The sequence below is a fragment of the Sipha flava genome, unplaced genomic scaffold (genome assembly GCF_003268045.1).
Source record: "Sipha flava isolate LNK unplaced genomic scaffold, YSA_version1 298_pilon_pilon, whole genome shotgun sequence".
NCBI classification, from domain to species: Eukaryota; Metazoa; Arthropoda; class Insecta; order Hemiptera; family Aphididae; genus Sipha; species Sipha flava.
In genome coordinates, this window is record NW_020272970.1 from 315,815 (window position 1) to 330,662 (window position 14,848).

At 37.2% G+C, this 14,848-nt stretch overlaps 1 protein-coding gene and 1 long non-coding RNA gene across 4 annotated transcripts in view; one reads left to right on the top strand and one right to left on the bottom strand.

Annotated features, from left to right (window-relative positions):
• LOC112685899 (rho GTPase-activating protein 20-like) overlaps nucleotides 1-14,848 on the bottom strand; it is a 232,048-nt gene that overhangs the window by 22,215 nt on the left and 194,985 nt on the right. The gene's annotated exons all lie outside the window — the stretch shown is intronic.
• The window catches only part of LOC112685900, a 28,034-nt gene continuing 26,005 nt past the window's right edge, over nucleotides 12,820-14,848 (top strand). Inside the window, exon 1 of the long non-coding RNA XR_003148844.1 lies at nucleotides 12,820-13,340. This is a non-coding gene — a long non-coding RNA (uncharacterized LOC112685900). The remainder of the gene's footprint in view (nucleotides 13,341-14,848) is intronic.

The window sequence follows — 14,848 nt, forward strand, 5'->3', positions numbered from 1 at the left end:
AGCCATACAAATTTCAGGTTTTCATTCATTAACGAAATTAACTCGGAAATTAAAAATAATATGTCATATTTAATGTAGCCCTGGGCTTTTCTGAATGAACTCTGGTGGAAAGTGGTACCGGCCAATTGCCGAACGTGGTTATGAGTCGGAAATGATGTAATACAATTTCATTTAAACGCCAAAATACTTGTTATTTACCGGTTTTACATGCCGACAGCTACGTATCTTAACACATATATTATCACACACAGAACATGAACAGGAAGTTTTTATTTGAAACATATGATCGTGCGACAGTACGAATTGGACTGATTTTCGATTTTCGGGTGTAAGCAGATTTACAAAAGACATAATCATCGCTTACCAAAACGTATTTAATTTCTCATTAATTATAACATTTTAATATTTTTGAACGATTCGGCGTATGGAAAGATTTTAAATTTCATCTTATGTAAGCATATAATTATGCTTCTGAAATTGAACATACAAATTTTATTCGTGATATCCTTGAAGTTTATTTGCTAATTTTGGATTGTCAAATATAATGGTGATTTAGTTGCGTACGTCTAGACTATTTTTTTGGACCGTTATTCATACGTTTACCGAAAATATCTATAGGTCAAAAAAAGGAGGTAAGTAGATTTATTTATTGATGAAGTAGTAAATTAAGGTAAATTACGGTAAATCTTCTAGTCTTCTAACCCTCATCAATGTGTGTACATTTAATTTTTTAATCTTTAAAATGAGTGTTTGGAATCTGTCAAAATAACATCCTCCCATACAATACATACAGTAATGTTTATCTATCGTAAACCTATATACGTGCTTCGGATAAATTGGTAAAATAAAAGGTCCAAATGTATAATTTAGTTTACCATCGAAAGTAAAAATGAAATCAGTAAAGGCACGTACCTAAATTGTTACACGTATACGTATTTTAGAGCACGATTGACCCTCCCCCCAAGCACTCTAAAAAAATTATCGTATTCGACCATATAAAAAAAAAAAGTGAAATCAATCAGATATCAAATAACGTACAACTGTATAATACACAGATAAATAATATGACGAATTCTTTATAAAAACGAGAGTGAATTTCATAAAACGTTATTGCGTCGTCACACAAATCACTATATAGTTGTACCCGTGAAATTAGGTTATTTATCCGTCGATTCGTGCGATGCATTATTAAGATCATAATCTTTTCGGTGCTGAGCCCTTTTCCCGAACCATAGTGGTTAAAAACACTAACCGATAACCCTGTCATAAACTTCACGTATGAAAAATGAATTAACGCTCAGTAGAATTTTTAATGTTATGATTAAGGATTGCTCGAACGTTTTGAACTCGAAATACCGACCGGTTTCTGCCTAATAACGAGCACTTGGTAATGTTCTATTCTAGGAACGGATGGCTCAGACCATGTGTTATCCAGAAAACATTTTTCGTAGTATTTGTACTTAAGGAATAACAATGGCCAGTAACAGGTGGGTATATCTGCAATGTCGCGGCGGCCAAAAAACCAACGTACAAGTGTCATGTGTTTATCGGTTTCGAGATGTTTCTCGGTACGCAATTCCCACACCGTACGAATAACGACGGTAATACGGACGTATTAATCACGACAGCATAAATCAATAACAGGGTTACCTGAAAGTGACCATGCGCGAGAGTGATTTATCGTGAATCTCAATCGAACGTACGGCCGAGACGAGCGAATATTAAAATAATCATGTAAGCATATGTTACAGGATGAAAAAAGTGTACGAGGGTTTAGAAACGTACCGAATTCGTTAGGAGAACCATCCGAAAAGCATGACGGTCGTGGACGGACGTGTTTTCAGGATATCACTCGACCACTTCGACGACACGCGTAATACGATCACAGCACGATACGAGCGAGCACATAGGGTTACAGCAGTAACGATAGCGGTATAGATGTACGAGGCAACGGTGTACGCACTCGAAAAAACGAAACGTAAATGCGACGGACAAACGTGACGGACAGAGCGCGGACCGCAACATATGGCACACGAACTTGAACTGACCGGGCGGCAGCGGCAGTCGTCCAGAACACTCCAGCCGCTTCCTCGTTGTACCGCGCCGTGTCCTCGGCACCACCAGCGCTACCTATCGGTCCGCGTGGGTAAACGCTCGTCGCCGCACCGTTGTCGTGTAATCCGACGCCTCTTTTTTCCACACACACACACACACACACACACACACACACACGTTCGTACGCGTCTGTGTGCGCGCACACGCACACGCGCACATACGAACAACCAAGACGAATGCGCGAAAACCGTCCGTTTTGCGCGCCTCGTTGTATAATAATAATAGTTATAATACTAATAATGGTAATAATAAAATACACCGTCATCGTCGTCTTCTCGACGTCGTATCTATTATTATGCAACTCGTAAAATTGACCGATTACCGCGGGGGCTCCTCCGTGAATATCTGCCGGTACGGAAAACAGCCTTCGGGCTGAGTAGCTACATCATGCAATGTTCATAATTTTTTTTTTTTTCGCAAGCCGGACGAGCGACGCGCGACCGAAGTTATAATAATATTATTATAATCATTATCACCATGCTTAGGTATACAACGGTTGCGTTTTAATTTTTTTTTCCTTTCCTCCGATTCGTATCCAACCGGTGGATCGAGCGCGAATGCAAAACAAACCGTGTAATTGCGACCCGCTGTTTATAATAACGATTTTTTATACGAGACTGTATAAGACTACTTACGATGACGAAGATAATAATAATAATCGTGTACAGTTAGTAGCCCGAACGCGCCTACCGTGTGTGATAATCACGACCGTGTAGGACGGTTCGATTTCTCGCGGACGAGCGCACCTGGTCCAGCTGCTGCTGCAAGTACCCACCTCCCCGTCCGCGCGGCTCTATTATAAAATTACATTGCTCACACAGTCGTCACGTGCTCGTTTTCGATGGTAAGGCCGTTTTCACACACACACCGATGTTACCGGTGCCGGTTAGACTCGTGCGTCGGAAAGACTCAATTTGTATAATTTTAAAGGAATAGTTTTCACATTGCTACCGATACGATGGAAATATCGTTTGACGATATAGATGTGTAAATCGGACGTATACGGTGGCTTATCGTTCCGATTTCATTGTCTAATAACAATAAATAGTTCGTTTTCTCGCATAACCGATAATACCGTTTTGGTTCGTTTCGATATAAGTCGAATACTAGTCTTCAATAAAACTGATTATTATTATTTATTATATTATTATTTAATATTTCTAGCAGTATTATTATTATCATTATTATGAGTTTTATTTCTAACATACGTACTCTTATTGAGTTGGTGGAGTCAAGAACATGCCTTCAGAACAAGACGACGGACGTATATAAAGATAGGATCAAAAAAAGGAATGAACGGAATGAGATTTAAAAGTATTTAGAGAAAGATCATGAAAACAAATCTGTTCAACAATAAAATAAAATCGTGATATAGGCAGTAAACGGAAAATTGTAGGTTTAGTGTATGTGAAACTACAGTATCCCATATCGTCGAATTCGTTTCCGATAAAATCGGTGTGTGTATGTAAACGGCCTAAATCTCAGTAGAGCAACGCACGGTACGTTTACATGATGTTTGCACACCGTCATCGGCCGTGACCGAAACACTACACTCCAAACGGATGTAATTATATATACACGTAATAATGTTATATATTTATGTTACGTTAAATATGATATATCGAAAATCGAGTAACGCGTTGCGATATTTTACACCAGCGAACATTTGTACGCTGCACTGTATGTATAATGTCTGTTTCATTGTAATAAGAGTGTTACGATATTAATGGATCGGGTTGAATTACTTCATAATATATATGTACACAGGTTTTTCGTTAAACGTTCTTCTCCTGCCTCATCTCGCCCCCCCCCCCACCAAGTATCGTATAACTTACTCACATACAGTACTTGTACCCTTACCGTTGCACCGTTGTTACCGTTTATACACTAAAATTGGAATGCATTTCCTAATGTTCTACATCACCGCGATATTTACCGCCACCCAGCACAGGACATGTTTGTGTTGTACCCAATGCACTTGTGTGTTTTAAACGGACGCAAGTGCGGACAATTTGCGATTCAGTTAAAGACATTTATTTCGTAGTTAATCGACTATTATTCGAACGGTCAACGCGTAGATAATCATCAGTTGTTTGCAAACCGGTGCCGCCTTTATTTGTTATTTCACTTTTTTACTTAGAGTTCGACCAACCGAAATGCACACCGCCGGTTTGCTAACAAAATTACCGAGTCATAAATACCGGCCCGTAGGATGTAAAAACACAATGAGCTATAACTACGTTTAACGTAAGTGTTTACTATTATTAGATATTCCACGGTAATAAATTTATTAGATAATTGTTACGTTCTTCGCTAACCGTTTTATATCTGAACAAAAATATACCTATATAATACATATATGAGTTCAAATAGTTTATATCCCTCGATGGTTGTTCGATGAAGTTTTTCAGTTATATAATTGTTTTGAAAAAATTATCATGCCAGCTGTATAAAATAGGGTTATACGATACATTAAAAAAAAAAAGTACTCGGTTAATAATAATCTTACGGTGTAAACAATAAAAAGAGCGTCAAACAATTAACCCGACGGGGAAAATACCTATATATACTGTGTTGAGCGCGTACGTCGAATAAAAGTGTGGTGCGTAGACGATGATGATAGTACGGTATGACAATGGATACATTGTTCGACGATTCGAAAAAACGAATGCACATCGTGTTTTTTATATTTTAATGTAAAACCGAGGGCGTTTTGTTTACAAAAACAAAATAATTTATAGTATTGTGCGTGTGCGATGACTATGTAGTATATGTATTTATTATAAAATTATAATATTTATGTATTCATAAGATGGTGCTATGGACGGAATGAATACGAGAATCTACGAGCGTACGTACGGCGTTTTGAATGAACTTGGCCCGAATACGACGGGGTATACACTTCACAAACACGAAATTATGCAACGCTGTGCACCCGAAGACCGACTAAAACGACTTAACTACAACCGCAGCGACGAAGGATTTAATAAATACCTATATATATATATATATAAATAATCTCACGGTACGAAACGAATTAGCTGAATCTATTAGCGCGTTGCCCCGTAATGCTTACTCCGTAGGCCGAGATCATTTTTTCCTTCTAACTCGTGCGCGCACAATATATATGTACGTGCTTTTGTAGACATGTAATATATCCACGATAGTGTATAATATGTTATATATGGTGAGCCGATAATTACGGGTTTCTGAAGATTACTGGTTCCAATGCAAATATGCGACGACTAAGACGGGCAAATCTAAACGCAATAAACGAGTGGAAGTCGCGCGTATAATATGTGTACGCATTGGAGATAACTATCGTATACATGTAATATAAATAAGAATATTATACATAGAAGGAATAAATAATGTGCATTTTATCGGGTACGTGCGCACGCAGCTTCTTTCCTGCACGCCTAAGACTTCCTGTGGAATTATGCACAAAAGAAGCAAAATCCGCGATTCCGGTCGAAAATCTTGAGCAAAAACCCTCCCCTATTTCCGGAGCAGATGGTATCTATCCGCGATTTATCGAGTATTTAATACGTATTATGTACAAGATCAGGGTGGTTTTTGGGCGCATCGAGATTAGCATAAGCAGTCGCATATCGTTATTCGTACGACGAGTGGGACGGATATTTCGAGACTTGTTGCCGTCGCGGGTGTGACGGAACCTGGCACATATCGTTCGATGTGTGTATACATAGGAGAACTGCGTACTAACAGCGATTAATCGAACGAATCGAATACATTTTACGAATATTATTGCAGAAGTTGCTGCGAATAAACACCGAACCACGCACACATCATTTGTTTTGCCAATCTGACAGTGGGTTATAACTTATGCACGTCACGTGCCCACAGCATTATTACATATCATATAGATGGACATCTTATATATATATATATATGCATACGTGCACACGTATTATGCGTTTAATCGCTAAAATTCCGCGTCCTTGATGGCTAGCAGGTCGAATTTTTAATTATTCTGGAGAAGACAAGAAGTGTAGGTACAGCGGCGAGTCGTAGCTCGGGGCCCATCGTATATTATAATGTGAGGCGCACCTCTCGCGGAGGGAACTATGGCTGCTACCTGCTATATAATATTATATTATACTCTCTCTCTCACGTACACACACACACACACACACACACACACACACACACATATATTTATATACCTATCGATTCTGCGTACGCGGAATGTGGAATGTTGTATATGACTTGATCTTATATACGTATAATACTTATCCACCACCGCTGCTATACGTAGGAGTCGTGTAATGAAGTATTCAATTATATTAAGAAATCGATAATACGTATATTTATAACCGATACATGCCATCGCTATTTGTGTGTGTATTGAAGAGATCGGAACTTCTGCAGAACGGTGTTTGTCTTGGTCCACAATTCATGTATTGTCTCAGAACACAACGTTTATAGGACGTGCGCGTATTTGTATTGGACGTCGTACACGCATTCGATTTATCTTAGCGGCGTAATACGCCCGATTGCCCTTGAATAATATCAACACACTCGTAATATTGTATTATTATTATTATACGTTACCGAAATCGTCTTTCGTCATACACACACACACACACACACATATATTAATGTAGGTGAGCAATCCCCAACGAATGTGTGTTTGCCCGTCCGCACTTTACACATACAATTTTATTATAACTGTATAATGTAATTGCTGTTGCACAACTCTCGATCCCTTCTATATGTTAATCATAAGTTTTTGAAATATCATACATTTTTTACCATCAAATCGCTCGCATAGGATATTCAAACATTGCAAGATTAAAATTCTCAAGTAAATTTAAGAGTTCTCAGTAGGTTCTTTTCGAAATTAATTTCACTAAAATCCGGAAATGAAACACATATTTATAAATATATTAACTACACGTACAGTAAATAAAAGAGCACCCTTATGAGAATCATCTGGTCCCTCCGACATAAAACGTAGAAAATACTTGGTCACTTCATTTGTGAAATATTATGAACGTATATCAGCGAACACACATGTTAATATTGTACTCTGCATAGTGCAGGTAGTCTGTTCTTAGAAAAGTCAACGATCAAACGAGGGCAATCGATTTGAAAAATAGATTAAATTGTATACTAAATATTAAACAGATAAGATATGCCAACGACCGGCTCATTATCTTTCGTTTCGCAGACGTTTCGTACATTTCTAATCTAAATGGAAAATAAAACTATTTTAAGTAGGTATTGTTAGGGATATTTCAAATAGTAATGCGGCGATTTGTTGAAGTATCTGTGTACGCGGGCGTTTATTATGCAAAATAGCCGTTTTCGATGCAAGCGTACACACGATTCACGGCATTTTAATTGTTTTTATAGTTCTATTCATTTCGAATCCGCTTCAGCCATTGCATTCGTCGCGCGTCATCGACTATAAAAAAACGTTTTATATAGTACACAATAATTCCCGTGGTTAAACGTTGTAATGACCATACTATACAAAATAGGATAATCTGTTACGCGCGCGCATGTATGTGTTTGTGTGTGTAATGTATGTTTCGGAAACTGGGATTATTTAAAAAGTAGGCATAGGCAAAAAGTACACGGGCATTACATAATGACTGTGTTTAACGTTAACCTCAGAACTACATGGTTGATTTTTCGTTCGTCTCGAGTCGAAGACGTGTACGAGTAACAGCAAAAATATGTTCAAGCCAAACCTAGATCGCACACACACACATATGTACAAACGCATACGAGACAAAGTGCCTAAAATATTATTATCGTGCGCAACAACAGCTCAACCGGTTCAACGATATTTTCAAGAGAATAATTTCTACGTAAGAGTTATACGGACGATTCGACAGCATCAGAACGAATTAGATAATGCGTGTGCGTGTTTACTCAACTGGATTAGAATGAAATATTCAGGTGAGTTGAAATAAATTTCAAATTACAATTTTTAACGCGGGAGCTGATCTTAAACGTTTTTTTTTTCCTTTTTCCTTAAATTATGTGAAGTAAGTTCCAATACACCACGGTATAGCAATAATATATGTACCAACACATCAATCTATTCTCCTGCCCTTTGATAGCTCTCGAGTTCACGGTCATCCGTGAACATAAAATCTACGTTTATTTTTTTATTTTTTATCACTATTTGTACTCCGCATTAGTTGAAATTTAATGACAGTGTAATTGGTCACCAGGATATAACATTTTAACGATCGTCTGGCTGTGTGTACATACACTATACCCTCATCGCAGAGGAGTTCACCTCCTGGTCGGTGATTCGTTTTTAATAGTCCTTCTTTCGGGGTAAATCGTTTGTTTGTACGTATTGGATTCCAAATCGGCTACAGACGATTAATTGTTAAAACGTCTATATACAATTCGACAAAATTATAAATATATTAGTACCTTCAATTATAACAGTTAGGCATGCACATCGAGTATTTCGACTATGACGAGACGATAAACGGGCAAGAACAGAAATATCGAGATCGTGTATAATTTCAGTATAAAATTATGTTATACATATTTAAGTATATATTTTAAATTAACCGCAACCTGTTGTTTCTAATATTCACTTTCAGTGGTTATGGTTACGACCACGTACCACGTCAGAGCTTCTTGTTTATACGCAAATTTATGTTTAGTATATGCAGGTATACGTACACATATAGATGATAAAGAGTGAGATAGGATTATCAATATTCCATAAGCATATTAACCAACCCATCGATCCATATGCATCATATAAATCTCTTGTGTACATATAAATTGAGAGAGAGATAGAGAAACAAGGAGGGTTGTATATTTATTATTGACGATGCGGCTCGCGTCCAAATACAATTAATTTGCATTCCAGACGTGTTCACGCACAAAATATAATATAACCATTGAACCGATTGATAGAGATAAAAATTATATTAATAATAAATAATAATAATATCGAAATGCCACTTGGGAATTATATTTTTTTAAAATATCAATATCAATCGTTGGGTCGGTTCTTGGTTTTTATTTAATGAAGTATAAAATTATACACATTTTATCATTGAGTATTTATAATTATTGGTGTGTCAATAAATAAATTCAAAAAGACAAACAAGATTTTCACAACAAACTATCTGAAATATTATTTTATATAATTTTAGCTTATTTCATTTATGAGTATATTTTATAGTAAATTGTTATTTCATAAACAAATTACTAAAATATAATATAATATATGTATGTATAGTTGTTTAATAATGAATGAAAATATAAATAACAACCTACTATTGAATATCTATTCTCATCACTGAATTCAGTTCAAGGTAAACATAGTTCCAACTCAATAAGTAATATATTGTATATTTTGTAATATTTTTATTTACCCAAGCCTACATTAACTGTACAATTATTTAAAAAAATATATTGTTAAGTTATTTAATATCTATAATGGCATAGAGATACACAGAGTTATACATTTGAAATCAATTTCGAAACAAATTACCAATAAATTATGTTATAATATTACAGTCCATAGAGTTTAAGGAATAATTTGATTAAAATTTGTTTTTATGGAATTTCGAATGTTATAAATTATTTAAAATCTGAGAAAAAACCTCGAGACCGTACCAACCGTAACTTTCAAAATATAAACAAAATCGATAAAGTTAGTAAATGGTGTAGGCTTTTACAAGTTTTATACGATTTTCATTGTCGAGAGTGGGTTATATTTGGTGTAGCTGTCATTTGTAGGAACGTGTATATAGATGAAAATAATAATTATTACAATAAACGGTAAAACGGTTTTGACTCTTTGCCATCGGTTACTGAATCATTGCGTAGTAGGTAGTTTGAATACTCGTACATATAACCTTCGAGCGATTCAAATAACTAAATTAAATCCACATGTCCAACATTTGGTCGAAGTAAATTAATTTCTTAAAATTTTTAATCCGACGAGTACAGTGTACACTGTATAATATGTTGTAATATAATGCTATACTTCAATGGCATATAATTTTAACCAATACGTTTTGATACTTTAAAACGCGAGCACAACAAAAATCATTAATTCTCGAAAAAATAAAGAATTAGAAGAGTTCGACCAAACGATTAGTAAACTGACATTGACTATTCGTTCGAAGGAACGAAGGTTTTGTTTTGGATTTTTTTTTTCCCCATAAAACCTATATTGTTTAGCGGCAAAACGAACCGTTTTATGGCAACTAGAAAGACGACGACGACGGATGGACGGCACCCAGGGCTGACGCCAAAGGTGTGTCGGCCGAGCGAATATATCGGAAACGGCGACGATGCCCAAAACGGATAAGACCGACAATGACGGCGCGGCGTGAGGGATGGGACTGCGTTAGTCGGAAGAAAAGAAATATCATATACAATATACATATGGGGTCTGGTGCCTCGAGATATTCAGACGTCTGGACATTGGTCGCCGGTCGCTTATTACATATATATCTACGAAAAAAAAAAAGGATAATGCTCGGTAAAACGACGACGCATTTAAAGACGCCCGGACGATAATCACAAACTCTTGTTGTACGATGCACACGATTATGAATATATACGAGTATGTTGTAAATGCTTGTTTGACCTTGTCATTGCTTATTCCCAATCCTTTCTGTGTTCGATATCAAATTCTCTCCTGTGCATTATCATACACACATTATATGTAGAAGTGTATAATAATATAAGCACTTTGTATATATATATATTATACAACAATACATGCGGAGTAAGTATATCACGTAGAAATGACATATTTAAATGTAATTTTGATGTAAAATAAATCGTAAAATCTTTGTATTACACCCTGAATCGTATATACTTATATATATAAATGCGACCCGAGAGAGAGAGGCGTATAATTATTTTTTATGGTTTTCACCCTCCACCCCTTATACAAAACGGCGGTGGACTGTGTAATCCCTCGAACATACCGCCACATTGAAATATGAAATACCGACAGGAATTACGCCGCAAACAAACACACACTATATAATACTTCACTGGTTTTCCTCCTGTTGTGGCACGTAGACGACAACGGCAGCAGCATTGGGTGTGTATGTGTGTGTGTGTGTGTGTGTGTGTATGTGCGTGAGAGTGACGGGTAGGCGCGTGTAAACCAGATTTGAACGCAGGCGAAAACTGGTCTAAGAAGTAATAATATTAATAACAAGGGGCCCTCGACAAAAAATTATACGTATAATACCGTATACGCACGAAACTGAAGCATATATATACTCGTATATATACCAACACGCTCATAACGTCCATTACGTTCAAGTTATCCGTAGTTATTATTATTGTTATTATTATAAACATGCAGTCGAACCATCACAAAGACACGAGCATGTAGCCCGAGGAGAAGTTCAGGGTTAAATTCAGACAATTCAGTCGGGAAACTGACGACGCGTCGTCGCGGTGCGGTACTCACGTACGTTATTTTACGCGTTTTCTAATCGTTCGCGTCGAAGAGGAAAGGAAAACAGCGGGCGGGCAAATATTTTGCGATCGGTTTTCGTGAGTAAGAAGTATAAGATTTCAATCGGATCAGATGGTGTACATGAACTTTGTACAGGTGACGTCTTGTTGTGCGTAAGGAACAAATCTGCAGAAAACGATCGTAATGCCACCGCTAAGTTGTCGCCGAGATGCTAACGTGCATATATTTTTGAGAAAATAAATGATCATGCAGTAAACAGTATGGTTATCATAACAGAATTAACACGGCGTATTATCATGGGGTTTTTGTTTACGATATAAAATGATATGAGGTACACGACGTGGCGATGACGCAGATTATAGTAAATTATCGAGAATGGAATGCGGTTAGTTTAGATAAAAATGTATTCGTACGGTTACTGAAAATCAGTATTCAATAGAATATTGTAGTAAATATTATTTACTCATTCGTTTCTAAAATATTTGTTGAAATTTTATTAGTCAGTGGCAGGTATGTATTATATATACTTGCCACTGACTAATAAAAATATTATAAATACTATAATAGTGAAACGAAAACAATAATTAAAAACTAATGAAAAAACAACGACACGCTACTTATTACAGCTGTCTGAATCAGCATTCATACCCCAGCTCATGTAAATAATTGGTAAATTAATATTATTATTATCATCTATATATGGCCGCAAAACCGAAGTAATAATAATGTGGTCTACGTCGTATTCGTACAGTTATCATTGCAGCCGATATTTGATGACGTTATTTGTTACCACGACTTTTATTATTATTTTTTAATAAAACTGATATATTATTACACGTCAACAACGTCCAGGGATCAATATGTATTTAACATGTCGCAGACCTTTGATAGGTTTAAAAAATAAAAAAATAAAATAATTTGTCAAAGTAATTATCAACAATAAATGGTGTCAACATAATCCGTGTAACTTTGAGTAGATATGATTAGTGTGCAAACGCTTATATTTTCACGGCTTAAAAACCGATTCATGTATATTATACGACCGAATATTGGAAATAACGTATTCTTAAACCATGCCGCTGCCAATCCGTTAGTAAGTACAAGTCTCATTACGAGCTTGTTTTATGTACGGTATACGTACATAATTACTTAATAGCGGCCAGTATGTAACCGCAACAACCAGTTTTTGCAACACCGAGTCAATACACAACCATTAATAGAGAAACTTTGATAAGAATATAATATGTAAACATTTATTACACATAAAATATATCAGTCATGGCACCGCCTAAATTCGTAGTGAAATGTATCACATTACGTAAATCCAAACGCAACGGTACATTAACGTACGATATATGTATACGAGCGCGAAGGTTTTTCATATAATTATTGCAAATTTCACTTCGACAGCGTAGGCAGTGTTTTATCGGTACTACGCAAATTCTGATCGATGAAAATCATACGATTTACATACACATATTTACGTACGTAGTGTTAATAAATCAAACGTTTGTCAATCGTACACGTCCGCGCGTTGCATATTCGATACATATTATTCGATAACATATTCGACGTTACGAATTGATCACGACGAGTCGGGCTTTCTTGCAATAGTCGCAGTGCAACGCCGAACGTCTGCGGGTCACGATGACGGCGCGCTGTACGGGCGGAGTGGACGGTGCGTGCCAGGGGTGGGTTTAAGGGCGTGGCTAAGGGGACAATAGCATCCCCCCCCCCTTGGGACTGAGCTGTTTATTTTTCTAAGGTAAGTATTATGGAAATTATGATACATCAACGGTTATTATTAAATATCGTCATTGTGAAACAAATACATTAAAAAAGAGGGGGTGGGTCTTAAGATGTAGATTGGGTGGCTATTGACCAGACTATTTAAAATTTTGTTTGGCGCCACTGGACACAACGATACCGAAACGTACGCGCACGTCTGCACGCATTTGGAAAAGAAAGGTCTCATTTACTAACTCTTTCGCACGGTTAACGGTCTACTCTGCCGTATGATTCCCGTTTAAATTGTTCAAAACTACTATTTGTATTAGCGACGGTCGAGATGACCAGCACTTGGGTAGACAATCGACGCATGTATTTGAGCCGAACGATGTCGTGAATTTTTTACCGTTTACGCAGCCGCTGCGGATTGCGATGAACTTTGAAGAATATCCTGTTCGCGAGGCATATCGCGGCGACGACGGTGTAGCGGATAACGGGGGCCTCGTTGTTGACTGCAATATATTATAATGCGAGTCCTAGGCGATACTATAGACGATCTTTTTTTTGCGCACGCGCACGCACTCCGTTAATTAATATTATTATCATATTATTCATGAACACACCGGGTAAACGGTCGTCGCGTGGCCGTGTGAAACGATTGCGATCTACCAGAGACGGCAAAAAGTCTGCATGCAACCGCAACAGCAGCAGCAGTTATCCGCACAAACGCATCCGATTGTACGGCTCGGCGGAGACGGAACAAACGAATAGCGACGAACCGCTATCGAGTCCGCCGCAAAAGATATTTGAAATTTGTGCCGGCGTGTGCGTTTATTTAATTTAATTTTTTTTTTCCTTATCATTGATACACGTGCACCGCATGTGTACGCGCGCGTATATTATATTATAATGCGCACATAATATATTATAATATAAATGCACGCATAATATACATATAAACACTGCGAGTACGACGAGAAAATAAAATAATATGGGGGGGGGGGGAAGAGACGAAGGGGAAAAAACGCGCAGAAATATTATGTACGACGCGTATAATATAGGTATGGGTGCGGTGTGTAAACGGCACGCGAGTCGTTTGGTATATCGTGTGTAATATAACATACACACGCGCATAAAATAAGTGCTTCTATACAGCGGATGATTGACGATCGGACGGCCGCTCCTCGTCCTACTACAGCCTTGCGTCGTCCTGTTTCTCTCCTTTGCATCTCCACCTTTGCTCGTTACAACGCACACGCGTCCATACTTGTATATTATGCGTACAAATTCTCGTTATTATTATTATTATTATTATTGTCTTGAACAACGTGCGTGCACGTAAATACGTATGTTTTTCGGGTGGTTTTCGAGTGTGTATTTACATTTGTATATTTATATTTATAAGTGGACGGTCGTTTGCACCGAAAAATCGCACCCGGTTATTTGTCTAATAAGATCGTATTTTTTTCTAATCGGCCTTAACCTTTCGCTTCTCGCGATATTACCGTCGTAACGATGATTTAGCGTGAGCGTGCGCACTCGTTC